Raw genomic sequence first — 27813 nt, 5'->3', positions numbered from 1 at the left:
TGGAGACAGGGAGCCGGCACCGATCCGGATGGTAGGAGGTGTGGTTCCGTTCCGGGCCGTGGAGACTGGGAAAAGAGAAGCCAGTTTTGGTTCCGGGCCAGTTTTCGTTCCAGGCCGGCCCGAAACGAACGCATAGTCTAGTTCCCATCCGGATTGGAAACGGGCCGCAGCAATCCACCCGGAACGGGCCAATCCGGTAGAAACGAACGGGGCCTTAGCCGGGCTGGCCCAGAAAAAAACGAACCTGGATTTCGTTTTCTGGGAGCCATGAGAGAGAGCGGTTGCGAGGTCCTGGAATAGCCGTGGGGCTCGCTTGCATGCTGCTGCTCCTTTGACTTTGTGAGAAAGAGTGGCTTGCACTCTGCGAGAGAGGGAGAGCCGCGTAGGACAGGAGCGCGTGCATGCGCTGAGGACCTCAGGGTGTGTGCTGTCGACTGCATATTGGTCAGCTTTGCTTTTCGCCTGGCCACGCTCGACCGACAGAGAGAGAATAGGAGGCGCACAGTTGCAGCAGCTTGGACAGCAGTCGACTAATCGCAGCAGTGGCGCTGCTAGTGCTAGCTAGCTGCGTGGGTGTATGCATGTGTGGATGTGTCTACAGTGGAGTACAGTAGCTAGTACTACCGTCAGCCAGTGCACATCACAGCAGCGAGCCAGTGCACAACACAGCACAACAGTGAGGCAGTGTACAGTAGCGGCCGTGCTCGTCACGCCCCATCGTCCTGCAGACGTCCATGCTCGGCGCCACATATCTTGACGCCGAGGTCGGTGCCACAGATCTTGGCGTCGAGGTACCGGCCACGTCGGCGCCACCTAGGATCTCGGTCAGGCACCTCGACGTCAAGATCTATGGCGCCGAGACGTGTTACCTCGGCGTCAGGACTCATGGCGCCGATTCCAGGGTTCAAAGATGAGTTTAAGTCTCCTAGGAGTAAAATGTAAATTTTCTTCGAAAAAATGGTTAAATAGTAAAAAATACGGACATGGGGGCCACTAGTCATGCCCTTACAACCACCTACGCCTCCATCTCTACTACCATTCCTACTAGCGCAAGGAGAAGCTGATCGGTCTAGCGCTTGCGACGTGTGCGGTGGCCGCTAAGGCGCCGCCTGCCCTGCCTGCCGACCTCCTCATAGCCACGCTGTAGCTCGGGACACCGCGACCTGTCTCCTTCCCTTCCCCATCTTGTAGTGCAGTGCAGCGCTGTCATGCAGCATAGGAACCGGGCCGACGAGTGTGGGGCATCTTGCGGAGCAGGCGAGGAATGGCGTAGGGCATGGGCGGGACCGCCAAGTGACGTCGCCCCCACCGTCAAGGCGCTGCACTGTGTGAGCATGTAGGGCAAGACGCCGCGCGCTCCCCCTGCTCGGGCTCACCAGCCGACCCATGCCGCCCCACTCCGTGCCTTCTGGTCTCGTCGGCGCAGCAAAGATGAAGATGGCGTGGATGGGAGGAAGGAGTTGACATGTGGAGCCTGCATGTCAAGGACAGGGAGTGGATATAGAGAAAAGTGATAGCGACATTTTGGTCAACACGAGAATATAATGGTATGCGCGTGGGCACAATGGTGTACTAAGAGTATAAAGTAGTATATTTCAAGTTTTAGATTAATTATAATAACACCGGTCATATTAGGTGAAAAGTAGTGACGTGTCTCAAAAACATCCAATCCAATTTATATTATCATGGACCTAAACCCACGCAGCCTAGGGTCCTAGGATACCGTAGGGAGCGCTTCTCGCGCATCTAACCAACTATTCGGCATGTTCGCTGGTTGGTTTCTGAGCTGATTTGAACTGGCTGGTGCTGGTTTGTTGTAAGAGGAAAACACTGTTGGCTGACTGGTTTGAGCTGGCTGAAACCAACAAGCGAACAGCTGATTGTTTGCTATCTTCCTCTTACTATTAAACAAAGCTCGGCAACTGGATCTTAAAAAAAATAGCATGGACCTTGAACGATGTAATTTCAACTATATGAGAAAGAATCCAATGATTTTTTTTCAGAAAAAAACGTTGTGCAGTTTCCATTCTCATAAACGGGGCAAAAAATGCAAAAAGGGGGGATATCCTGCATTTTGTTGATACAATACATATGTTATGTACAATTTCCTATTGACAGAGATGCACCAGCCGTTGAACCAGAACTCGCAAATGACCCTTCACAAATCACAAATTGGCAAAGGTGCAACAAAGGAGTCGAGACAAATCTACCAGACGAGAAAGGGAGCAGAGCTGTTTGTAGTCACGTCATGAGAGCATAGTCTTGACTCTTGGGCTTGTAGTTCCTGGCGAACACGCTGTACACGACGAAGTTGAGCGTGCAAATGGCAGCCATGGTCCAGAAGAAGTAGTCGAGATGGCCCTGGTTGAGGTTGTCCGAGATCCACCCGCCGGGACTGTCCGGCGTGGCCGTGAATGCTGCCACGATAGCGTAGATGAAGGAGCTGAGGTAGCTGCCCAACGCGATGGTGAGCAGCGCAAGCGACGTGCACGCGCTCTTCATGGTGTCCGGCGCCTCTTCGGAGAAGAACTCCAGCTGCGCGATGTAGCAGAGCACCTCCGCGCCGGCCAGGAAGAAGTACTGCGGGATCTGCCACGCGATGGTGATCTCCTCCCCGCGCGCCGCGCTGCCGAGCCGCTTCATCTCCACGAGCGCCGCGACCGCCATCGCCAGGGCCATGAGGAGCCGGCCGGCGCCCATGCGCTGCAGCTGGGACGGTTCGCCCTCGCCGCCGAACGAGAGCCCGCGTCCCCTCAGCCCGGGAACGATCACCTGGCCGTATAAGGATGAAAACGCAAAGAAAATATCTCGAACCGAACCGCATCGTTTTCTACGTTTGATTTGAGCGAATTTATATTTTCAGATAAAATATAGAATACTAAATTCGAATTCGAAATACGGAATACTAAATTCGAAATCGAATTGAATTCGGTTTAAGCTTTGTTCGACCGATTTCTAATTTTCTACATTTTATTCGGAGTCTTCCGTATTCTAAATTCGGTTTAAACTAAATTTAGTCCAGCACGCAAAGGTGCATAGCAGGACAGCCCACTCTACGGTGGGGCCCGCGGCTCACGCACGCGGGTGCTCCGGAACCAAAACCGTCAAGCGTCAGGACGCAGGCAGGCAGTTTGGTTGGTGTTGGTGCACCGCCTGGGCCTGGCGGGCCGCAGTGACGTGGACAGATGCCATTCGGTCCCGCTCCTATTTGGATTCGATACTTCCAGGCGCCAGATGTGCAGATATAGATAACTGATTTATTTAATTACTTGTTTATTATCCGTTCTGCTTACCTTTATCTTTCTTTTTAAGTAAAAGACAATACAAATTACGGTAATAATATGCGATTCAACAACCTATATCATATTCGCGCGCGTATATCTATCTATCTACCTACCTATCTATCTATCTATATATATATATATGGAAACTCCTTTCTACTCTCGCTGGTAGCTACTCCTGCCTACGATTCTAGCTAACGGGCCGATGCACTGTCCTTCTAAAACCACGTAAAGTATGCTCACCTAAGCCCGAGACTCTTTTCAAGTCATCCGGCCAAATTGCAGTATGTTCGTTTAGCTGTGGCTCGTCGTAAATGATCGTAAATTTTTAGCCGGAACAATATTTTTTTCTCACACAAACCAGCCAGCAGTACTTCTTCACAAACCAGCAATGATACGAACCAGCCAACCGAACAGGCTGTGGATACATGGCATAGAAAAACCCGTTAAGAACTGCTGATCCTAGTTTTACGTCCTTATATATAATCACCCATCCAGCACGCAAACTTGTAGGACAATAACAAGGAGGGGGAAGAGGACGCTGAGGATGACAATGAGGAAGAAAAAGACATGGAAAGTGATCCTGACATCATGGATGATGCTGATGAACTATAAACGTTCATGTTCTGTTAATTGCTTGTTCTAGACTTGTTATGTATTTGGTCGTGCATTTGTTTAATGCTATGCACTTGAACTAGATCATGCACTTGTTAGTTGTGAACTTGTTATGTATTTGGTCGTGCACTTGTTTAATGCTATGCACTGTGGGTTGGTATTTCGTATTGAATTTTCGCATACCGACCGTGTTCGACATAATTCCGCTCGAATTGGTTCGTTTTTGAAATTCTAGATATTCCATAAGTTCATGTTCGTTTTCGTGTCCAGCTTGTCCGCTTTCGCTTTTCGCTTTCCTATTTCAATTGTAAAAGTAGAAAACGGTTGAGGAGTTTTTCGACCGAGTTCGACCGTTTCCATCCTTACATATTAGGACGCAGACCACCTCGAACGAGCCCATCGACGGCGGTGGCACCTGCATCGACACGACGGACACGTTCATGGCGCTGCCCTGCTGGATGAAGGTGGTGTTCATCTGCATGTACGCCGAGGAGACGATGATGCTGGTCGCCCAGATGGGCAGCAGCCCCAGCAGGGTCTTGAACTCCTCCACCTTCGTCGCGGCGCGGAGCTTCTGCGACGAGCCCGCCGCCTCCTCTGATATCTCCTTCAAGCCTGTCTCGGAGTCGGAGATGACGGTTGCCGCCTTGTCAAGCAACGAGAACTCGTCAGTGCGCCGCGCGCTATATTGGGCTATGGGTCCAACGCTACCTAGAGTCGGCAGGTACCTTGCCGGCGGTGGGCATCGGCCGCTTGTACATGGGCATGGCGAGCACGAAGGCGCCGAAGGCCAGCGCGATGCAGGTGGAATTTTTGCATTTTGGTCCCTTTTTAAAACATTTTATACAAAAAGACCCCTGCCAAAACTTTTGCTACAAATATACCATTTTTAAGCGTCTTAGGAAATCACGCCGAGGTATGAAGGTCGGCGTCGACTGACACGACGCCGAGTCCTTGCCACATCACCGACGACTCCGGGGCTGGCGCATGGGGCCCAGTACGTCGGCGTCGTGTCAGCCAACGCCATAGGCCTAACTTCGGCGCGGTGGGGAGTCACGCCGAGCTCTTGGCACCATCCGGCGCGCGGCCTAGGCGGCCCAACAACGCTTCATGGGCCAAGAGGTCGGCGTGCGATCAGCTGACTCCGAGACGCTAACCTCGGCGCGGCCCTACTCAACGCCGAGGTTCGGTCAGTTGAGGCCGCGCCGCGACCCCCTTCTTCCTCCTCCCTCCATTCAGAACCAACCGGTGGCCATTTCCCACTCCCTCTCTTTTCCCACGAACCCTAAATCCTAAATCCAACTCTTGGGAGGCCAGATCGAGGGTTTTGACGTTTTGCCAAGGTACTCCTCTTTCCCCTCTTTCATTTCATCCATTTAGATTCGGTTGTTTGTGTTTTTTTTTGAACTTGGCATTATAGGTTTGGTTCATGTTCATGTCATTCGTGCAATGTATGGTGGTTCAAATGATTGAATGACCCAAATGTATGGTTGTTATTGTTGTTGTTGTATATGTTCTGGTTTATAATCATTGAGTTAAATTTTGTGTTTGTTGGGATTCAAATTTGCTTAGGGTTTGTAATGAAAAGCTTATTTGGGAGGTATGGTGATTTTGTGTTAGTAGCTTTACATTCGTTGCAAGGTACTTTGGATTGATTTTTTTTCTACGTAATGTTAGGATGCCAAGGCATGGTAAAGCTCGTATTCCAAGGTAATCCCAATGTTTATTCATTATTTGTGCAACAAATAGAAAACCCTAGGTTTAGGTTTGGTTCTCCGTTAATATGACTAAATTCTTTCAATTGTAGCTATGGTCGCCGGAGGGCAAATCCCTACGACCTAAAGCCTCTCCCTAAAGGTGTTCCTCAACCCATGTGCTTTTGTGGTGATCCTTGCAAGGTAGACATCTCTGAAGATGAGGAAACATATAGACAGAGGTACTGGATGTGTCCTAATTATGCATGGGAACCTACAAAGCAACAGCGTCGTGCATTAATTGTGAGGAATTTTTATTGTGTGTTAATTAATTTTCTTGTGATATTAAGTATTGCTTATTTATTTGTTTTGTAACAATTTGTTTTTCTTGCAGACCGTTCCACCACTGTGTGACTTTGAGCAGTGAATTGACACTGAGATCAAAGAGTCAGACAAGCAGCATCTAGAAGGCCTGAAGGAGTGGGATGCAGAGGTTAAGGAGAGGTTTGAGCAGAGACGCAGACAGGAGGCTATAGAAAAGGAGCATAATGTTGCTGCGTACAGGGCAGAGAGGGAGAAGAAGCTTGAGCGTGTGCACCGAGCGAAGGCAGTGATGGAGGAGAATCCCGATGCCCAGAGGAAGAGAAAGTGGCATCGTTGCACTCAGTAGGTATTTGGTTTATTCATGAGCGATGTCGTATAGCCCTAGACTTTTTTTACTATGTTGTAATGCACTCTGCTTTTATTTCAGATGAACTTATTCCCTGGACTTTTTTATTATGTTGTAATACACTATGCTTTTATTTCAGATGGTCTTATGCCCTGTACTTCGTTAACTATCCTAGGACTGTAGTGCTACTGTTTGTATCACTGAAAAGGCTACTTGTGCTGTTGCAGTCATTGAAAGGGCTACAAGTACTGTTGCAGTCAATGAAAAGTCTATTTGAAAACTCACTGAAAAGCCTAGATTCGTTTACTGTTGTATCCGTATACGCAATGAATTAATATCAGAGTGATGTACTGCATTTAGATGAAGAGATAAAACATAGGTGTAGCCTTATTAGATGAATGACCAATCATGGTTGTAGGCTTTTCAGATGAAGCATCTAGCCTTTGTAGATTCAATAAATGAGTACGCACACAAGTTTTTTGTCAAGTAGCATTCATGGTGAATCTGCCTTCATCTCTATATATAGTGCTCCATGTCTTGCTCCACATCAACACAACTTGTTTTCTAGTTTAGTTTTAGCAAATGTCGAGCGAAGGTTCCTCGAGTGGAAAGGGTTTCGGTGGAGGGAGAGAAAAAGGGGTGAGGAAGGGACCTCCGATTGTGTGGGAGGGTTCTCTAGGTCCTGATTCTTTTGAAGAACCAATAGAGGAATTTCCTTTGGAGAGGAAGAGTGACTTCACCCATGAGAGACCTCTTAGATCATACGACAAGCGCATTGAAGATTGGCCAAAATGCCACCACGGTTTGGATTGCGTTGTGTAGATGTACAACGACTGTGACGGTGGAGGCCATCGTTTCTTTAGATGCCCGCGAGGATTTGTATTTCCTTTGAACTCTCTCCTTTTTTAGATTTGCATTTGGTTTGTAGTAGTACTTATTGGTAGATGGGTTTTCAGAATTCAAGCTGTCCAGATAACTGTGGCTTCACTAGATGGGTCGACCCTCCTCCTATCTATCCCCATCAACAGTACATCACATATCTACAGGGATGCATCTTTGACCTAGAGTATGGCCCTAGAAGTGGTAACAGGGACAAGTCGGACGATGACAACATCAATGATGCAGAGGAGGCACTATGCAATAATCCATACTGCCAGTGCCCGTACCTTAAGAAGCACAGGCCTCCTTCTCCACCGCCACTGCCACCGCCGCCGTCAACTGGAGGATACTATGGGGAAGGCGCAACTCAGTTCAATATGTGGGAGCATTATTAAGACCAACCTTTGTTAGTCAATCCGAATATGGAATGCTTGTATGAGTTGTTCTTTTCAATCTCTTAAGGCATGCTAGGTTTAGTTTGCAACATGCCATTGTTAGTTTTCATGTGAGTGTGTAATCGTAGTACCTTTGCAATGTCTGTATCACTTGTTTCTTTCAATCCCCTAAGGCATGCTAGGTTTAGTTTGCGACATGCCATTGTTAGTTTTGATGTGAGTGTAATCGTTGTGCATTCGCTATTTCATAAAATTGCAGTTTACCTATCTCTAAGTTTCATGTACTATGGTTGATTCCCAAACTGAAAAAAGATTTGACTCTCTCTAAAAATAGGGGATTGAAATCAAACCAACCTTCGGTTTTTCCTGTAGGAACAAACATAAATATAGCATGTCTACTCTTATTAGTATAACTCGTGTTAGTAGAAGAGGAATCGTTGAGAAAGATTTTTCATTTGAATCATGCAAATAGGATTTCAACCTATACCAAAGGTTTAGAAGACCTCTATCTTTAATACTTTATTCTTTCTTTTTTTATGATTTATAGGCTCGGCGTCAAGTCGGACGACGTCAAGGTAGACCATGGTGTTGATTTGGCCCATGCCAACCCTAGGGTTTGGCTCGGCCGTTTACGTGAAGTGTTGGGCTGAGGCTCGGCGTCGAGTCGGCCCACGCCAACCCTAGGGTTTGGATCACCATGACCCACGCCAGGTCTAGGCCGAACCTCGGCGTTGAGTCGGACATGCCGAGATCGGACAGCTAGGCGCTGAGTCGAGCCACGCTGATGTTTGGGCCACGGGCATCGTCGGGTCAGCCCACACGCCTACCTCGGCGTTTAATATTTTCACGCCGAGATTAACGGCTCGACGTCAATTTATGGAATGTCGAGCTTGGGCACCTCGTCGCTTCGAGGCAAAGGATTCTAGTATGCACCAGGGGTCAGCATCAATTGACTAAACGCCGAGGTGCCCACCCTCAGCGTGTGTTCAATTGACGCCGAGCTCCTGGGTTCACCAAAAAACAATGAACTGAGCATACACATAACACATAATACACAGAATACATGAGCATACAGAATTTCACATAACAAATGACCACACCGACATACACATTCATTCAACATCCATACATACATAAGGTCCAACACATTCAACATCCAACATAGTCCAACACATTCAACATCCATACATAGTCCATACATATGCTTCATCAATCATCCAACATAGTCCAAACATAGTACAAGGTCCATACATAGTGCATTACATTCAAAACCTGCAAAAAAAAGACAAGCATGAAAAAGTATTAGTTCATGTCACTTTATAAAGAGCATGGGCTATAGAGCAAAAGATGAACAATGCACTGTTTCATACGAATTATTGAATATACCTCTCCGTTCTCGATCCTCCGAGCCCGGTGGTGCTCATCGAACCTTGGATCAAGAAGGAGGAACCGATCCATCCTGCAACATAAGGAATGCCAAAGCATTAGTATAAGTTAAAGCATGTATATGTGGTACGAAGTAACATAACAATAAAAAACAAAAGTAAACCAATGCACTATTACACAAAGCAATTCAAGTAGCTAGCTTGGTGGATACCTGTTGTCTAAGTAGTTCAGGACATTTTCTCTTATTGTGGCCCGTCTTATGGCAACCAGAGCAACGGCTCTTTTGGGTGTCCTCTACAAAATGTGTCCCAACCTTACTCGTAGTTGATCTACCTTTCGTGGCTCGGTCCATGTCCATCCTGAACCGCTTCCGCCGCCTAGGTCCTCTACTCTTCCAGAGTAAACCAAGATCAGCCACATACTTGGGGCCATCATAAGTAGGCCATTGACTCTCATCAAGAAATGGCTCGAACTGAGGATTCTAGGTGCTCATTAGGTTCCTCAAAGAGAACTCCGCGGCCATACGGGGAGGGACCTCAGCGTCAACACGTCTAAGGCGACAGGCTATAATCATGTGGGAGCAAGGCCTATGGTATATGGTCGGTTTTCCACACGTACACTTGTTCTCATTGATCACTACTTTATGTTTTCGAGCACCCCGGTCTTCACCACCAATGTTAGTTCCACCACCCTCTAGAATCTCATATCCATGGTTGATCGAATCGAAACATGAACCCTTATGTTGTTTAGACTTTTTCTTTGAGAAAGCTAGTTCTTGAGATGCTAAAAGTGGCCAAGCTTTGCCTGCTGTCCATAGAGACCTCGCATGCTTCTTCCTCGAAACGAACCAAGCAGTCAACTTGTAGAAGGTGAATGAGGCAATATTAGTCACAGGCAGACCACGACAACCTCTTAGAAGGCTATTGAACATCTCTGCCATGTTACTAGTCATGAAGCCCCATCTCCAACCTCCAGTGTCATATGCAAGTGACCACTTATCCTTCGACGCCATCAACTCGCTCAAAATTGCCTGCCATCAACATTTGTGGCTAACTTCAGGGCATCTAGCTTGTCTTTGAATAATTGAACCTCTTGCTACCTACAAACCTCCTCAAATAATTTGAAGTTGTCCTTTGTGTGATCACGTCTTATAAGATTCTGAGCAAGGTGTCTGGTGCACCACCGGTGATGTATTTGGCCATAACCAGGAATCTCTTGTTCTACGACATTCAGAATGCCAGCATGCCTATCGGATATCACACAAACATCACGTCCCAGACCAATTACCACTTGTCTTACTAGCCTGAGAAACCAACACCAACTATCCGTGTCCTCCTTCCGAACAATCGCAAAGGCTAATGGCATAAGCTGATCTTCTGCATCTGTCCTAATACAAACAAGCATTGTGCCTTCAAATTTCCCTGTAAGAAAGGTCCCATCAATTGAGACGACGGGCCTGCAATGCTTGAATGCTTCGATGCTCTGCCCGAACACCCAAAAGGCCCTTCAAAATACCTGGCTACCATTCCTTGTTTCACCCTCCTTAGGTAAATACTCGAAGTGCATCCCAGGATTTACAGCCCTCATTGCGTTCAACATTACAGGGAGGCGCTCATAAGCTTCTTCCCAATTTCCAAATATTATTTCCAGTGCACGCTGCTTTGCCCTCCATGCTTTTCCATACTTGACATAGTAATTGTACCGTTGGAAGATGATCTCAACCAACGCGGACACCGTAATGGTTGGCATATGCTTCACCACGGGGCATAACTGCCTTGCAATGAACCTAGAATTGAGCTGTAGATGGTTCTCTTCTGCCTCAGCAGTGGCACAAACATGTGGTTGCTTCATTGAGGTAATCTTCCATTTGCCTGCCTTCGTCTTCCTAGCACATACTCTCCAACCACACTGTTGTTCTTCACAAGCAATAATGTACCTCTTCTCCTTGAATGAATTGATGACCCTAAAAGGTCAGTTGTGTACAATGGAGTACTCTTGCAACCATATTTTCAACTCATCCATGGTAGCAAACAATATGCCCTTCCGTATGATGAGGCAACCGCTAACATCAGGCACTGTTGTATCACTTGGCCCACCATCAGCTACTGCCCTGTGACCATGGCTAAGGTCCTCGAAATCACCAACTAGTGGATCTCTCCAAGGCAAGACCCTAGACAATATCTCTATTTCCCTAAAATTGAGACGACCAACAGGGCGATCATCATCAGAGTCTTCGGCTATCTCCTCTACGAAGGATTCATCATCTCCAGCTATCTCCATGTCAAAACGGTTCGTAGCCCTAGCATCACCAAAGTCTTCTTCACCACTAAGATCATCTTCGTCGCTAAGCTCATCCTCAATAGAAAAGTCTCTGCTAGCGTCGTCCAAACCTTCTTCTGCATCACCAATTACATAATCATCATCCTCTTCATCACTATCATGATTGCCCTCACCATCGGCAACCACATTCTCCTCCTCATCTCGACCGCCCTCAAACCAACCTCCATCATGCTCGAGTGATCCAAACACTTCACCACCACCGTAGCCTAGTTGTGTGACAAGTATTTCTTCTTTAGACAAAGGACCATAACCTATGTGAGCGGGGGAAGATGGGCATGCTTCGAAGTTATCATTTCCTAAGCTGGACTCCTTACTTACTACTAAATCCAAAGATCGCACTTCTGAGGCCAATACAACTGCCTTGTAATCATTCCATTCAGACTCGCTTATAATTTTGAGCAACCGCTTGATCCGAGGACCCTCCGACGACCCAACATCTATGACACCTTCAAACTGAACATGTACGTCTCCTTCATTCTAGCCTAACTTAACCTTCACTCGCTCCACTAACTGGGTCAAAGATGGTGTTTCAAAAAAAAATCAACAACTCCTCACACATGTCCATAAATTCTAAACTATCATCTCTTGTCCTAACAATACGGCCTCCATGATGCAACCTCACTAATTTATCCATCTACAGCCATCACACAACAAGCAGTGTCACATATCAATATATCATGCGAGTTTCAATCCAATAAGTAGAAACTAAAATATATCATTTCATCTTTTTTAACCCCAACAACATAATCATTTCTAGTCATAAAAAATTGAAATCTAATGACCAACAAATAACTAAAATACATACTAACCCTAATGACCAACAAATAACTAACCCTAATGACACCTACAATAAACAAAGAACCATAATGACCAAAATAACTAGAAACCAAACTAACCTAACATGTTCAGCACATAAAACAGTTAAACAACAATGCACTCAATCAACCTAAGCCATACATTTTGCAAATGCAAATACACATATACCAAAACAGCATACACCCATGATTCCACATGATTAGAGACAATGCAAGCACATCTACGTGGATAGATTGGAGGAGGGGAGGGACCATTACCTCGAGGAAGCTTTGAGAGACGAGATCCGGGCACCTAGGGTCGCATTTGGGGGTTAGGGTTTCGTGGTGCCATGGGGGAGACGAACAGAGAGTAGAGCCGGCGCTTTCAGAATGGAGGGAGGAAGAAGAAGGGGGTCGCGGCACGGCTTCAAGAGTCCAGACCTCGGCGTTGAGTCGGGCCGCGCCGAGTCTGGTGGCTCGGCATTAAGTGACCCCGCGCCGAGCTATTGGGCCACGAAGCATTGTTGGGCCGCCTGGGCCGCGCGCCGGATGGTGCCAATAGCTCGGCGTGTAGTCCCACCGCGCCGAGGTTGGGCCTGTGGCGTTGGCTGACACAACGCCGATGTCTCGGACCCCATGCGCCACCGTGTCACCGTCGACTGGGGTCGTCCGTGATGTGGCAAGACCTCGGCGTCGTGTCAGTCGATGCCGACCCTCATACCTTGGCGTCATGTTCTAAGACGCCTAAAAAATAGTCTATTTTCAGCAAACGTTTTGGCATAGGTCTTTTTGTAAAAAATGTTTTCAAAAGGGACCAAAATGCAAAAATTTCATGGCAGGCGGTAGCGATGCCAAAGCCGAGGCCCCAGCTGACGTTCTCCTAGATCCACACGATGAACAGGCCGGAGACGATCGGGCCAAAGTCGACGCAGAGGTAGAACCAGCTGAAGAAGGACATATTGTTCTCGCGGTCCACCGCATTGTCGTCATCAAAATTGCTCCACGCCGAACGGCAGCAGCGACGACCACACCCCACCGCTCCCAGTCGCGACGAGGTAAAGCCCCACGAACGCTATGGTGTGCGAGCCAAACACCGAGCAGCCACCGAGCACTGTGGCCGTCGGTAGGAACGCCGATAGGGTCACCAGAATCATCCCCTGCATGTGGTGCACACAGACAGAATCCTAGCGCCGGATGCAACGGCTAGTAGAAGAAAAAGAAAAGGCAGGGCGTGTACATACAAGAAGGTAGATGGCGAGGGAGACGAGGATGGTGTTGTAGTTGCCCCAGAAGGCGTCGGCGATGATGGCGCCGAAGACTGGTATCAGTTAGCTAGTGCCGAACCACATGGTGACGTTGGAGGCACTGGCCACGTTGCTGCCATGGAGGACGGTCTCCAGGTACATCACCAGGTTCATCGAGATGCCATTGAACGTTGTGCTCTCCAAGCACTCGAACCCTGAATGCAGCAGCGGCACCACACTCCAGCGGTTCACAACTGGAGACGGCCTCTTTGCCGAGGGCCTTAGGCCGCCGAGGGCCTTAGGCCCTCGGCAAAGGCCCATTAACCCTCGGCAAAGGCTTTGCCGAGGGCCGCCCTCGGCAAAGAGCTCTCGGGGAATTTTGAGTCGGCGAAGAGGGTCTTTGCCGAGGGCCCTTTATCGGGCACTCGACAAAGCCTTTGCCGAGGGCTGCAGCGGCACTCGACAAAGAAAAGCAACCGTCACGGTGCTGGCGCCTGGGACGGAGTCTTTGCCGAGGGCCGTCTCCGGGGGCCCTCGGCAAAGATTTTTTTTTAAAAAAAATCTTTGCCGAGGTCCTCCAAGCATGGCCCTCGGCAAAGAAATATGCAGAATTTTTCCAAAAAATCTTTGCCGAGGGCAATGGGACGGCCCTCAGCAAAGAATTATTCTTTTTTTTAAACTCTTTGCCGAGGGCTTCCACGCAGGCCCTCGGCAAAGAAATTTTATTTTTTTTAAAAAAGTCTTTGCCGAGGGCCTCCAACCATGGCCCTCGGCAAAGAAATGTTGCAGATTTTTTTTTAAATCTTTGCCGAGGGCAATGGGACGGCCCTCGGCAAAGGACCCTTCTTTGCCGAGGGCCTTGGTCATTGCCCTCGGCAAAGAGGCAGAAATTTAATTTTTTTTTGTTTTTTGTATTCCATCGACACAAGCATTTCATATATATACATATATATATCAACCATCACATATATATATATCACACAGAACCTATTTTCTCACAATATATCACAACCATAATTATGAACCACAAATCACAATGTATTACAACGACAAGTCACATGTTCATCATCATTCACATGTTTATTACGATAAGTTCATGAAATCCAAGCACAAGTCAGAACCATAAACTTCAAATATTACAATAAAGTCCAACCACATCACCTAGCACTAGTCCTGATCAAGGTAGCCTATGAGATGGTGGTGAAGGAAAGGCGGGATCACCCAGTGACGCACTACCAAATTGATTAGAACCCGCGGACGGAGGCTGCACAAAGGAGCAGAGATTGCATGTGTGAGTAATCTGGGAAAACAGTTTTGGAACTTAGAGAGTGCATCTAGTAATCTAGGAATACAAAAAGATTAGACTCAATTGAAAATTTTGGCAGCACCTCCCCTGCACGGGGAGGTTTCCAAAACCTGCAAGAAACAACGGCACAAACGCCGACATCCACAACGGCACGAACGCCGACATCCACAACGGCACGAATGCCGACATACATGCAAAACACAAGCGAAAAGTGAACTTTCATACTTACAGGAGTAGCTGTAGGAGTAGGAGGAGGAGGAGCTGAAAACTGCATAGGTACACCCGATGCTTGCCCAAGACTTTGCATGATCACCATCATCTCCGCCATCTGCTTCTGCGTGGCCTCGAACGCGACCTGCTGGGCCTGCAGCTGTGCGGTCAGTTCCGCGTTCTGCTCTTGACTTTGCCTTTTTGTTTCTTGCAGCTCGGCTTGCAATATTTCACTCCAATGTATCAGTAATGCAAATCTAATTTAGGTGTGTAAATATCAACGTACGACGAGTAAAACAGGAATTACCTGGAGTGCCTGGACCTGCTGCAGTGCTGGAGAAGGCCATGAGCGTATGGGCTGGCTGGAGCTCGTGCTCCGTGCTCGGATAGCGTCGAGGGAGGGAACAGTGGTGGAGTCGATGGCGCCGTCTGCAATCCACAGCCACCCGTGCTTCTTGCCTCCTCCGAGCCTCATGATTGTCTCTGCATCAATGGGCTCAGTGCGCACATTGTAATCTTCCCCATAGATCTCCCTTACCAAGGACGTGTACTCTTGGACTTTAGTGTATACGTTCGGGTCGGAGTACACCTGGGGAGGGGCAGCCGGGTCGAAGGAGACAGAGGACGACGCCCTGCCCATATGGGACATAGCCCACGCAGAGAACTCCGAGACCTCCTCGCCCGGGTGCGTAGCCTCCTGCGAGAAAGACGGGAAGATGGTGAGAAATCAAGCAGAATTGAGCATCAAAATAAATGAAAGAAATCACTTACATATGCTTATTTGTATCCGGGGAGGCTGCGGCTGCCTTGATGGTGAGTTGGACCTTGCCTCATCAGACGCTGTTCCCGCAGCCTCTCGTGCGTGCCAACAAAGTCCTATGATAACCACTTGTCCACGATCATGGCCCAGCACTCGGGATACGATCGGCACCACCAAGGAATCACCTACAAGTCATCGAGTATTTGACATATAAGAAGATGAAATTGAACCTACTTAATATCAAAACGAATCATTATGAATGTTATTCGTCTACCTCAAGGTACTGGTCCCGGGTCAGCGTAATCAGTCTTGCTTGAGGCTTAGGGAGGGACTGCTTAAGTACCGACTTGTAGTAGTCTATGTGGGCTTGGACGCGCCCATGGTGGTGCATCTCGGTGACGTACTTCCTACAAGCTGCGGCAGCCGCCCGATCCGCCTGGGCCTCAAGTCCTTCTTCGGGCTTGAAAAATTTCTGCATACAAAACCGATGTATCCATTCATTATTTCAATAAAACATTTAACCAATGAATGAGATGTATTAAGTAATGTTGTGTGAGAGAAACTTACCCAAAACTCCGCCAATACCCGCTCCTGCTTGTTGTGGTAAGTGTCATCCGTGGCCAGCGCGTACCTATCCCAGTTGGAGGCTGGCTCCCGCACCACCGGTTCTTCGGACAGTTGCACAATGACGGGGTACCATTTCCTGCACAAAACACCAAGGATGCTCATGGGGGTGCGTGCTGGAGTACCTGACAAAACCAACCAGGACCTGCACAAGTGATTAAGAAAATTTATCAGTTTCTCTTATGATTTCCAACATATCTTATGAAGTAGTTGTGATAACATCTATAGTTACTTACCTCTTTGCCATAGGCCGAATCACTGGGCGGTTGTGAGGAAATGGAACCGGAGGGAGGCTCGCGGGACCTCGCTCGTAGGGAGTCTGGGTAGCGGTACCCCCTCCATCGCCCTCAAGCCCCTCGCCTCCCTCACCCTCGAGCACCTCGCCTCCCTCGCCCATCTGCTGACCCCTCTCATCCTTCGACGAGGATGTGGCCGTGGCCGTCACGTGCTCCTCCTCCAGCACCTCGTCACGTGGCGAGGGAGGAGACCGCTGCCTCCTACGACTGCTGGCCCTGGTCGTCCTCTCGTCACCTCCTACGGATGCTGCCCCGGACGACAACCCCTCACCTCGAAGGAGAGGGCGGTCTCTCCTGTAAACCGAGGGCGTGTCACGGCGTGGACGTCTACTCGCCATCTTTGTTCAATCACCTACAACCACAAAGAATGAACAAGACTAATTAGTACATATATTAGAAATAGATTCAAAATATATAAACAAAACACAAATTAAAAAAATATAGTATTACATGTACTAGGAATAATCTTCATGATTGGGATCATAGGTCTCATCATCACTATCAAAATTGTCCAAATGGGCAACACTATCCGAAGGTTCTATGTTGTCATCGTAGTCATTGCCTAGAAGTAATCGCTCAAGCATTGCTATGTCCTTGGCATTTACCACCACATCTCCATCGACCTCGCCATCAACCATTTCGTTGTCTACTTCCATTTCGATTGCTTCGGGTAAGACTATCTCAAACGTGCCTGGTAGCCCATCTTCTTGATAGAACTGTCCATCATATGTGTTTGCGTTGAAGTTGTAATCATCATCGTTTGGGGCAGGTAGTTTACCGTGTGGAGATACCTGGTGCACAATAGCCCAACCCTTAAGATCCTCTTTGTCTTGGTTGGCGTATCGAGTATAATACACCTGCACGGTCTGTTGAGCCACAATGTAGACATCTTTTCCAGGATAGATGGAATCTTCTCGAATCTCGACTAGCCCAAGATGAGGGGTTCGTCTCGTTGATCAAGGATTAAACCAGTGGCATTTGAACATGATAGGTTTAAGAGGTTTGTCTCCATGAAATGAGAGTTCATAGATTTCCTCAACTCTACCATGATAGTTGAGGCCATCAGTGCCGGACGTACAAACTCTGCTATTTGTGGTTTCCACCCTAACGTCACAGCCGTTTCCAACCTGTTTCAACTCATCACTCATGGACAAACCGGTCTGGGCCTGCAAGGTGAAGCATGATAGATCGTTATATTAATCAAACGTACGATCACCTTGGACGATCGAACGTACGAGCTAAATTGGACATTACCTTTTGTTTGAACCAAGAAATGAAATCAGGCCTCCCCGCTCCCGCATCCCGCGAAACAAGGGTGTCTTATTCATGCGAGGTAGGATCCCTTGATTGATGCTAGAATTCACGAACAAATTCCCTGTCCGAACGAGAATCAATGGGGTTGGATGCAGAATAGTGATGGCGTATTGAAACAAGTTCGTTGAGAACTTACTTGATGAATGACTGCACCTCGGTAAAGTTATTCAACACATATAGCATGATACTGTGCCACTCTTCATTTCCCAATAGCTTCGGGGTTGATCCACTTGCGCTACCGAGTTGGCCTTGGAAAAGGCTCAGGGTCGATTTATTTTCGCCAGTATTGTAACGAGGGGGTGGATTATGATTGCTAGGAAGGTTCGGCTTGTAGTATAGCGTTGTGAAGTTTGCCACCTCCTCCCGAAGGCATGCCTCTGCAATGGAAGCCTCAATTCTAGCTTTATTTATACATTTTTTGCGAAGAGTCTTTAGACATCTCTCGATTGGATAGCACCAACGGGCCTGTACGGGCCCCCCCAAACGTGCCTCGGACGGGAGGTGCACAATTAGATGTTGCATCGGCAAGAAGAAGTTGGGTGGAAAGATCTTCTCCAGCTTACAGAGCAACACATGTGCCGTTTTTTCCAAGTCCTGAGCGATGGTCCGAGATATCTCCTTGGCACAAAGCTGGTGGAAGAAAAAGCTCAACTCTGCCAGCACTTGCCAGACATGCTCAGGGACATAGCCTCGGACCATCGCCGGAAGAAGCCGCTCAATCCATATGTGGTAGTCATGACTCTTCATCCCGTTGACTCGCAGAGTGCCTAAGTTCACTCCCCTGCTAAGATTCGCTGCATATCCATCTAGAAACATTAACATCTGGATCCATTTTAGTACCTCCCTCCTTTGATCAATTTGCAAGATGAAATTGACCTTAGGCCTTTTCCAGTTCTTGTTTCGGCCACTAGGAGGCTGCATCGCTTGATTTGGTCTATCGCACAACGTCGCTAGGTCCACTCTAGCCTTAACGTTGTCCTTAGACTTGTCAGTGTCCATGAGAGTTCCCCAAAGTGCCTCGGCGATATTCTTTTCAGTGTGCATTACATCAATGTTATGTTGCAGAAGAAGGTCATCGAAATAGGGGAGCCTCGTCAAGCCGGATTTATGAGTCCACATATGTTCCTCACCATATCCCACAAAACCACCTTCTTCATTAGGCACGAGAGCATCTATCTGAACACAAACCTCGGCACCAGTCCTCAAGTGCGGTTTAGGGTCTGTCACTTTGACACCTTTCGTAAAGCTCTTGATGTCTTCTCTAAATTCATGGTCTAGAGGGAGGAACTGACGATGCTGGTCGAACAACGAATACTTGCCACCCTTCTTCAACCAAATGAACCTCATGTCTTCCTTGCATACTGGGCATGGGAACTTCCCGTGAACACACCAGGCGGCGAATAACCCATATGCTAGGAAGTCATGCAGGGAGTAGTGGTACCAAACGTGCATTTTGAAGCTTGTCTTTGTAGCTCGATCGTATGTCCATACCCCCTTCTCCCAAGCGTGGATCAATTCATCAATCACAGGCACCATGAACACACCCATATTACTCCCCGGGTGTCTAGGAATTATCAACGACAAGAATACGTTATGCCGTTGAAAGGAGATGCCGGGAGGGAGATTGAGGGGGATAACAAAAACGGGCTAGCATGTGTATGGGGCAGCCATCATTCCATAAGGATTGAACCCATCTGTTGCCAGCGCGACACGTACATTACGTGCCTCAGCTGCTTTGTCACGATGTTTGTCATTGAAATACGTCCATGCTTCAGCATCAGACAGATGTACCATCTTCCCAGGATTGTACCGTTTGCCATCTTTGTGCCATGTCATCTGTTTCGCGGATTCCTCAGTCATGAATAGCCGTTGGATCCTCGGTAGGAAAGGAAGGTGCCGTAGCACTCTCGCGGGGATCGGAAGCTGCTTCTTCTGACCATCACCAGAGTCTACCTCTAGGTACCTGGAGGATTTACACTTTGGACAGTAATTTGCATCCTTGTGTTCTTTCCTAAATAGGACGCACCCCTTCGGACAAACATGTATCTTGTCATACGGCATCTTAAGCATACGAAGGAGTTTCTCTGCCTCGTACAAGTTCGTCGGCAAAGTGTGCTTCTCCGGTAGCATGGTGCCAAACACGGCCATCATCTTATCGAAGCCTTCTCAACTCAGGTTTAACTCGGCCTTCAACCCCATTACGCGTCCAATCGCATCCAGCTGAGAAATCATTGTACGCTCGTGAAGGGGTTTCTATGCCGAGTCCAACATTTTGTAGAAGTCCTTTGTGGATTCCTCCATCTCCTCCTTCTCATGTCGTTCAGCGAAGTGAGCTTGGTGGGCGTCATCTAGCATGTCTGCTACCCCGGCATCATCATCAAAAGCCTCGAGGTGTGGTCTCACCACCTCCGCTCTTATATGTTCTGCTTCACCATGGTAGATCCACTGCTGGTAGCCAGGCGTATAACCATTGAACACAAGATGTCTACCCATGGTCTTCTCGTCTACTTTTCTCCTGTTGTCACATTTGCTGCAGGGACACCAAACTAGAGAATGTCCTCCTGCTCCTGGGCCAAATGCATGTTTCAAGAAACCATCTGTCCCCTTCACCCATTCATAGTCGTAGTCACTCCCGCTTCTCCAGCCCGTGTACATCCACTAACGGTCCTCCATCCTTTAACATTTACATCATAGAGTATTGTGACCATCAATTGCATCTACGCGGTGTTCCTACTGTCTAATAGGTGAGGATAGGTCCTAATCCCACCCGCGGATGCGTAGATGAGGTCAGTTTCCATGCTCCGCTCCTCTCCGAGATAGAATTTTGGTAGCACCTCCCCGCTGTTCTCCCGATACACGTCCTGCAAGGGAGAGTGTGTATCCGGAGAACAACAGGGAGGTGTTGCCGAAACTCCTTCTCGGACCAGAGCGGACCATGGAAACTAACCCATCTACGCATCCATGGGCTGTCCAAAAAATGTGGACAATCCGAAACAGATATGGTCGCAGATACGCAAAGATCCGCATACCTAAGACCGTATCTCTTTCGGACGGGAGACGCCTAACTGGGTTACGCGCGGGCTACGACAGACATGCGGAAAAAGAGGTTATTTATACCTAGGGTGTCGGTGAAGTAAGGCTAGTGGGGCAGCGGCGAATCGACGCAGTGGTGAGGCGACGCAGTGCAGGTAGAACCGCGACGTCGACGAAGACGATCGGGGTCCTCCGGGTCCCCTCCGACGTACTCTTCTCCTGCATAAAAAGACAATAGGTTATTGTTTGTTCAAAATTTCGGCAGCACCTCCCCTGCACGGGGAGGTTTCCAAAACCTGCAAAAAAATGACACGATGGCCGACATTCACAACGGCACGAAGGCCGACAACCACAATGGCACGAAGGCCCTCATATCAACTTACGGCACGAAGGCCAACACAAACACATACGACACGAAGGCCGACAACGAGAGTTTTACCTAGGGTTGCGGTGGAGTCGGGCGTCGCGGTGCGGGGGTCACTTTCTTCTCCGGCGAGGTCGAGCGGCGTTGGAGTACTCCTCTCCCCCTCTTCCATTTCTTCTCTCCTTTTCCTCTTCTTCTCCTTCTCTTCCCCTTCCTCCTTCTCCTCTTCTTCTCCTTTTCTTCCCCTTCCTCCTTCTCCTCTTCTCCTTCTCTTCTTCCTCCAACTTCACCCTCTGCCTCCTCCCCTCCAACAGCAGCCGGCGACGAGGGCGGCCTGGGGGCTAGGGTCGAGGCGGGAAGGCCGGCGAGGGGGGGGGACGTCGGAGGGCCGGCCGGGGCGGGCGACCTCCCCTTGCTCGATGGAGATGGGGAAGGGAGGCAGGGCGCGACCTCGGCCGCCACTGGGCGTGGTGGGGCGGTGGGGCGCGCGGGGTGGCTAGGCGCGCAGCAGCGGGGTGCGCAGCGGCGGTGGTGGAGGCGCGGGGCGACCGGGGTGCACGCGCGGCGGTGGGGCGTGCGGGGCGGCCGGGCTCGGGGTGGCCGGCGCGCGGCAGCGGGGTGCGCGGCGGCGGTGGTGGAGGCGCAGGGCGGCCGGGGCGTGCGCGCGGCGGTGGGGCGCGCTGGGCGGCCGGGCTCGGGGCAGCCGGCGCGCGCGGCGGCGGGCGCGCGGCGGTGGTGGTGGAGGCGCGGGGGCCGGCGCCAGCGGGCGCGTGGGGAGGGTGATGTGGTTTCGATCGGGATTTTTTTGACAAGATTTCGATCGGGAATTTGGGTTGGCGGCCCCATTTAGGTTTGGGCCCTTTGCCGAGGGCCCAGATCCAGGGCCCTCGGCAAATATTTTTTTATTTTTTTAAAAAAATTCTTTGCCGAGGGCCACGGGCCAGGCCCTCGGCAAAGAGCCCTCGGTAATTTTTTTTTGGTTTTTTAACCCAGTTTTTTTGTGGTCACATGTGGAGATGTCTGGGTTTTAGGCATCCGACGTCGCAACTCGCTCGAAACCTTCTCAAATTTTTACCACATCCTACACATGCGATAACATGACATCTCGCCAAGTTTCGTGTTTTTCGGACTTCGTATGGATTTTATATAATTTTAAAACACTTTTCCGGCAAGTCGGTCGTCATGTTACGCGAAGAAGATGCGCGAAATTTGATGCGAGTTCGTGGATAGGGACTCAACATGCACCAATTAACATGAATAATATTTTTCGAAACACTACATTGCAATATTCCATGCACCTGCAGTTCAAATTTGACATATTCGAAAAAAATCAACGAATCGAAATAAATTAAGGAAATATACAAAAAAAAAGTTAAAATTGGCCCAAATTTTAAAATTGAGTTCAAAACAATGTATTGTAGCACCACAAAAAAACTAGGCTAAAAAAACAAAAAAACAAAATCTTTGCCGAGGGCCTCGCCTCGGGCCCTCGGCAAAGACGATGTATAAAAAAAAATTTTGACCGAAAAACTGGTTCCAAAAAAAAATCTTTGCCGAGGGCCTGGTCTAGGGCCCTCGGCAAAGACTTTTTTTAAAAAAAATTTTGCCGAAAAACTGGTTTCACAAGAAAAAAAAACCTTTGCCGAGGGCCTAACGATTGGCCCTCGGCAAAGCTTGATGGGAATGGCCGCCGTGACCCAACGGGCCTAATTTGCCGAGGACATCTTTGCCGAGGGCCGCGGCCCTCGGCAAAGATTTTATTTGCCGTGGGCCTGTCTTTGCCGAGGGCCGGACCCTCGGCAAAGGCCTCTTTGCCGAGGGCCGTTCTTTGCCGAGGGCTTCTGTGGCTGGCCCTCGGCAAAGAGTGTCTTTGCCGAGTGCCTGAGATTTGGTCCTCGGCAAAGTCTCAGGCCCTCGGCAAAGCACGCGTTTTCAGTAGTGGTTAGTACAGAACTACAGGCTCAAACATATATAATGTTTCATCACAGTTCTTATATTTGTTTTTTGTACATTTAAATTATTCATCTTGTTTTTGTAAATTTTTCCATAAAAGTACTTCCTCCATCCATTAACACTGCTTAAATTTTTTTTGAACTAACTAGCATCAAATGTTAAAGGATGAAGGAAGTATGTTTGTACATAACCTGTTCTCCGAAAAGAAAAATCAGAACATGGAGCTCTTCTCACCGAGAACTACCAATGGCGCCTTGCTGCCGGCGCAAGTTTTATCATTAAGGAGCGGCACTTGCATGTTGTCGTCCTGAGTCTCTGCCCCCTGAGCCTGCAATGGATTAAATTGTACGAATTGTCACTGGGAAGAAAGTCTGCATTTTTTTTTTCCAAACAACGACAATCTGCATGTTTTACATGAAAAAAGGTCATGGACAGATCCAATAGTATGATGCAGATGCCGATCTCTTTTTATTAGCTAGGATACAGGATATCAACCATGACAGCACTCTACACTTTAGCAATTATTATTGAGTTATTTAACAGTGAGTATTCTGCCATGAAACTTGACTGGTTTAACAAGATATCCTCCACAAAATGAGAACTAAATTGATTAGTTGAACACGATCATCAAAACTAAAAAAATTACCTTTTCCATGTCTCCATGGCGCCTCGCTCCAATTGATCGCTGACGATCCGGCGTGAAGGATGCCAGCCGGTGTGGAGTGATCAGGAACGGGGACCGCGGCGTGCAGGGTGTCGGCAGGCGTGGCGTGCCCAGCGAGGGGGAGCGCCTGAGGCCTGACGGAAGAGCGAGCAGCTACAAGCAAAGGAGCGTACAATCATTAGTCGTGCAGTTTGTTGGGCAATTTGGCTAAGTCGAAATGAAGAGATCTACCCCTATAAAACACCAGTTAGAATAAATTTATAGCCACACAACAAATACTTGCTCCACATTCATGACATATGCTACATCCACACCTATGAATGCACCCAGAAATATAACACCATCAAAACAGATGCACCAGATTATCTCTTAGCCATTCTTTCTCGTTACTCATCCAAATCCGACGGCTCGTGTCTAGTGTGTCTGTCCTCCATCGCCCTCCGGCGGACCTCCCACGCCCACACCCACGCCCAGCGGCGGCGGTTCGATTCCGTGAGGGAGTGTTTTTTCCGAAACAAAATTGAAACACAATCCGCTTCTTCCTCGCCCTGTCTTCCAGCCATGACGACGACTCCTCCGATTCCTTCCCTCTCTCTCACTCGCATACGGAGCCGGGAAGTGGGGCAGCCGTGCGGGGGTGCCAGCCGAGGGCACGCCCCAGCCGCGAGCGCGGGGCCACGGCGAGCTGAGGCCGTCACCGGCCGCGTGCTCAGGGCCGCCGGCTCGGGCTGCCATGGCGAGGAGAAGGCTTCTCGCGCTCGCGTTCCGGATCCATGGGAGGCCTCAGGCGCCGCCGCCGTGGTAGCGACCCCTGCCTCGATTCCTGTCCTCAGCGGCCTCTGGTTTCGCGCGGCCGATCACCATGAACTCCGCTTCCTATCCATGGGATCGATTCGAAGGTTAGGGTTTGCCCATCCGTCTTGGTTTACCTTAAAGGCGTGTTTTTTACATCTCGAAAAGTTTGGATCAGCAAATTATTTTAGGCTATACTGTGGTGGTAAGAGATACATATTTCATCGGATAGAGGTAGCAACGGCATTAGCTGTGCCAAATTGTCAAGCTATAGTGGAATTTGATTTGTTAGTGGCCTTTGTTCTTTGTTTGGGAGAAATGAAAATAGTTTGTATCGATGAATTTGACAAGATGAGACCTGAAGACAGGTAGGCATCAATCAATTTATATGTTTGGTGAAACTAGAATAAACATATTACATCTCCTTTTTTGGTCTGCTCTCGAAACCACATTAACACAATCCCCGTTTTCTTATGCTACTATTCCAGAGTTGCAATTCATGAGGCCATGGAGCATCAGACAATATCTATTGCCAAAGCTGGCATTCCAACCGGACTCAATTCGAGGACTTCAGTTCTTGCAGCTGCCAATCCAATTGCAGGACTCTATGATGATCTTATGGTTGGTAAACATGTTTTTATTGACTCAATAAGTATCCTTCTTTTTAAAGTATATAAACTGTTCAGACGACCATTCTTTTGATGCTCATCAGACTGCACAAGATAAGATTTGGTCTAATGTTTATCATCAAAGATATCAGAATGTATGATCAAGATAAGGTATGAAGCAACATTATTTCTACAGCTTTTCTAATGTTTATGTTACAAGTGCGTGATATGTCTGTTAATGTTACTTTGAATATATACATGTGCTTTTATATTGTGTTCGTATTGCATAACAAGTAGTTCAAATTTTGTAATGCTACATAGGCCCTGTTCGCTTGTCTTAAAAATGGCTTGTTCGGCTTCTTTTTCAGCCGGAACAGTGTTTTTCTCTCACAACAATTCAGCCGGAACAGTGTTTTTCAGCCAGTTTCAACCAAGTTTCAGACCAGCGAACGGGGCCATAATGTTAATTTGAATACTCTAACGCTTTTTTTTATCAATTTGTAACAGGATGACCCCACCCACGCAGCACCCGTTGTACCCCATTCTTGAGGTGGAGTACGACAACCAGCACCGAGCACATATCTTGAGCGACAATGACGCAGAGGTGGTCTTGCCTCCTTTGAGGCCCCGCACGCACACCAGGGTGCACCAGTGGGACGAGCGTTACGCGCCGTACATATGGCGTGTCGGCTTCCTCGAGCTTGTCCGTGTTGTCAACCATGGTCTTCCGCCCCTTGACCCAGCACTACTTAGTGTAGCTGTAGACAGGTGCGAGTGTATTCTTTGTACGTAAACTTTCTTGTAATAAATTTGAGGCAAGTAACAATCGTTCTATTCTTATATCAGGTGGAGGCCTGAGACCCACACGTTCCACCTACCTTGTGGCGAGATGACCTTGACCATGCAGGACATGAAGGCTATTTTTGGCCTTCGGTTGGGGGGACTTCCAGTGATAGGGATAGTTGACAACGATCACTAGAGGGAGTTGGTGTCTCAGTTTACTGTCTTTCTTCCACCGGATGACGAGGCTTCCAAAAAAATAAGTGAGAAATTGAAGCTTATTTAATACTTGCATTGCTTTCCTGCAGCCATCGGGTCTCATTTTGTTTGGTAAATTTCAGGAAAACTTCTGGTGTTTCGTTGTCCTAGATCACGGAGCGCTTTGATTACTTGGACCCACAGGCTGAGGAGGCTCAGATCGACAGGTTCGCTCGAGTTTGGCTCTAACACTTTCTTGGTGCTTTTCTCTTCCTAGACGCCTTGGGCAACACCATCAGCTAGATCTTTCTTGACATACTACACCAGCCGTGGGAGAACATAGCGGCGTACAGCTAGGGCAGCGCAGTCCTGGCATGGACTTATCGATAGCTATGTGTTGCCTGTCGTCGCACCTCAGTGTACACGAACCTTGGGGGTTGCTCGTACCTACTCCAGGTTTGGTGTTGGGAACGATGGCCCGTTGGGAGGTCACTTAGTACTAGTTTACTGGTAAGTACTTTGGTTCATTATATTCTTCGATATGGTTACATATGATGAGTTTATTAATGGCTAATTCATTATCGTGTTCAATGCAGCAATGGAAGGGGCAGGATACACTCCCTACAACTCTGTTTATCTGGACGGAATCAGAGTTAGTTAGAGGGAATACGAGGCGCAAGTACAGGGAGTACACGGACGATCTCGACGTCCTAACACAGCACCAGGTTACGCTCTCTTTACTATCATACCTGTGTCTTGTTCGATCTACACTATATCACAACCTAAATCAATTACGAAATTTTAGGTGCATTGGTGTCCTTGGGATGCTCCGGTGCTCTAGTACTATCTCAGTCCTATCACTAGGGATGAGTTAGACGAGTATTGCTGCAACGTCCCTCTTATTTTCTTCCACATGGTCGAGATTCACTTGCCCATCAGGGTCTGCAGACAGTTTGGAAGAATGATAGGCTGCCCACCACCGCTTTACTCCACCAACCAAGGATTGCACGAGTGAGTTATCAATTAATAACAGAGCTACAATTCAGAGGTGTGTGTGGTACAACTAACATCGTTTTGTTGCAGGTATGACCACAGGAAGAGGTACAAGACCAAGCATTGGCGCGTGACACACAACGCACACATCCACTTGTGGGAGACCAAGGAACGACAGCCGGTCCATACAGGTCCTCCACACGACCACCACACCTTTGGCGAGTACCTGTGCTGGCTTCATAGGTCTACGAGGACACATATCAAGCCCCAGTACACTGAGGAAGCGATTGACGAGGACTCGGAGGAAGATGTGATCGAAAATGTGTACGACATTGCCACTAGAGAGGACACACAGCTACAGAGAGCCCCACTACAAAGATACATGGTAAGATACTTGAATGGTACAATTTGTTATCCATTTGGTATTAAGTATGTATCCTAAAACTGTTCAACCGCGTTTCTATACCCAGGCGACACAATTGTCGAGGCTGTCCAATGAAGCAACGTACCGGCTTCACGAGTCTAGAGGGTGAAAGGTCCTAATATGGCTAGAGGGGGGTGAATAGCCTATTTAAAAATCTACAAATGAACTAGAGCAATTTGATTAGTATGACAAATAG

At 48.3% G+C, this 27813-nt stretch overlaps 1 pseudogene; it reads right to left on the bottom strand.

Moving 5' to 3' along the window:
* Positions 1-2113: 2113 nt before the first annotated feature.
* Positions 2114-24557, bottom strand: LOC136466037 (protein NRT1/ PTR FAMILY 8.3-like; annotated as a pseudogene).
* Between the last annotated feature and the right edge of the window lie 3256 nt (positions 24558-27813).

This window comes from Miscanthus floridulus, chromosome 7, assembly GCF_019320115.1.
Source record: "Miscanthus floridulus cultivar M001 chromosome 7, ASM1932011v1, whole genome shotgun sequence".
Taxonomy (NCBI): domain Eukaryota; kingdom Viridiplantae; phylum Streptophyta; class Magnoliopsida; order Poales; family Poaceae; genus Miscanthus; species Miscanthus floridulus.
The sequence above is the reverse complement of the archived record's forward strand: the minus strand, read 5'-3'. Positions and strand labels throughout refer to the sequence as shown.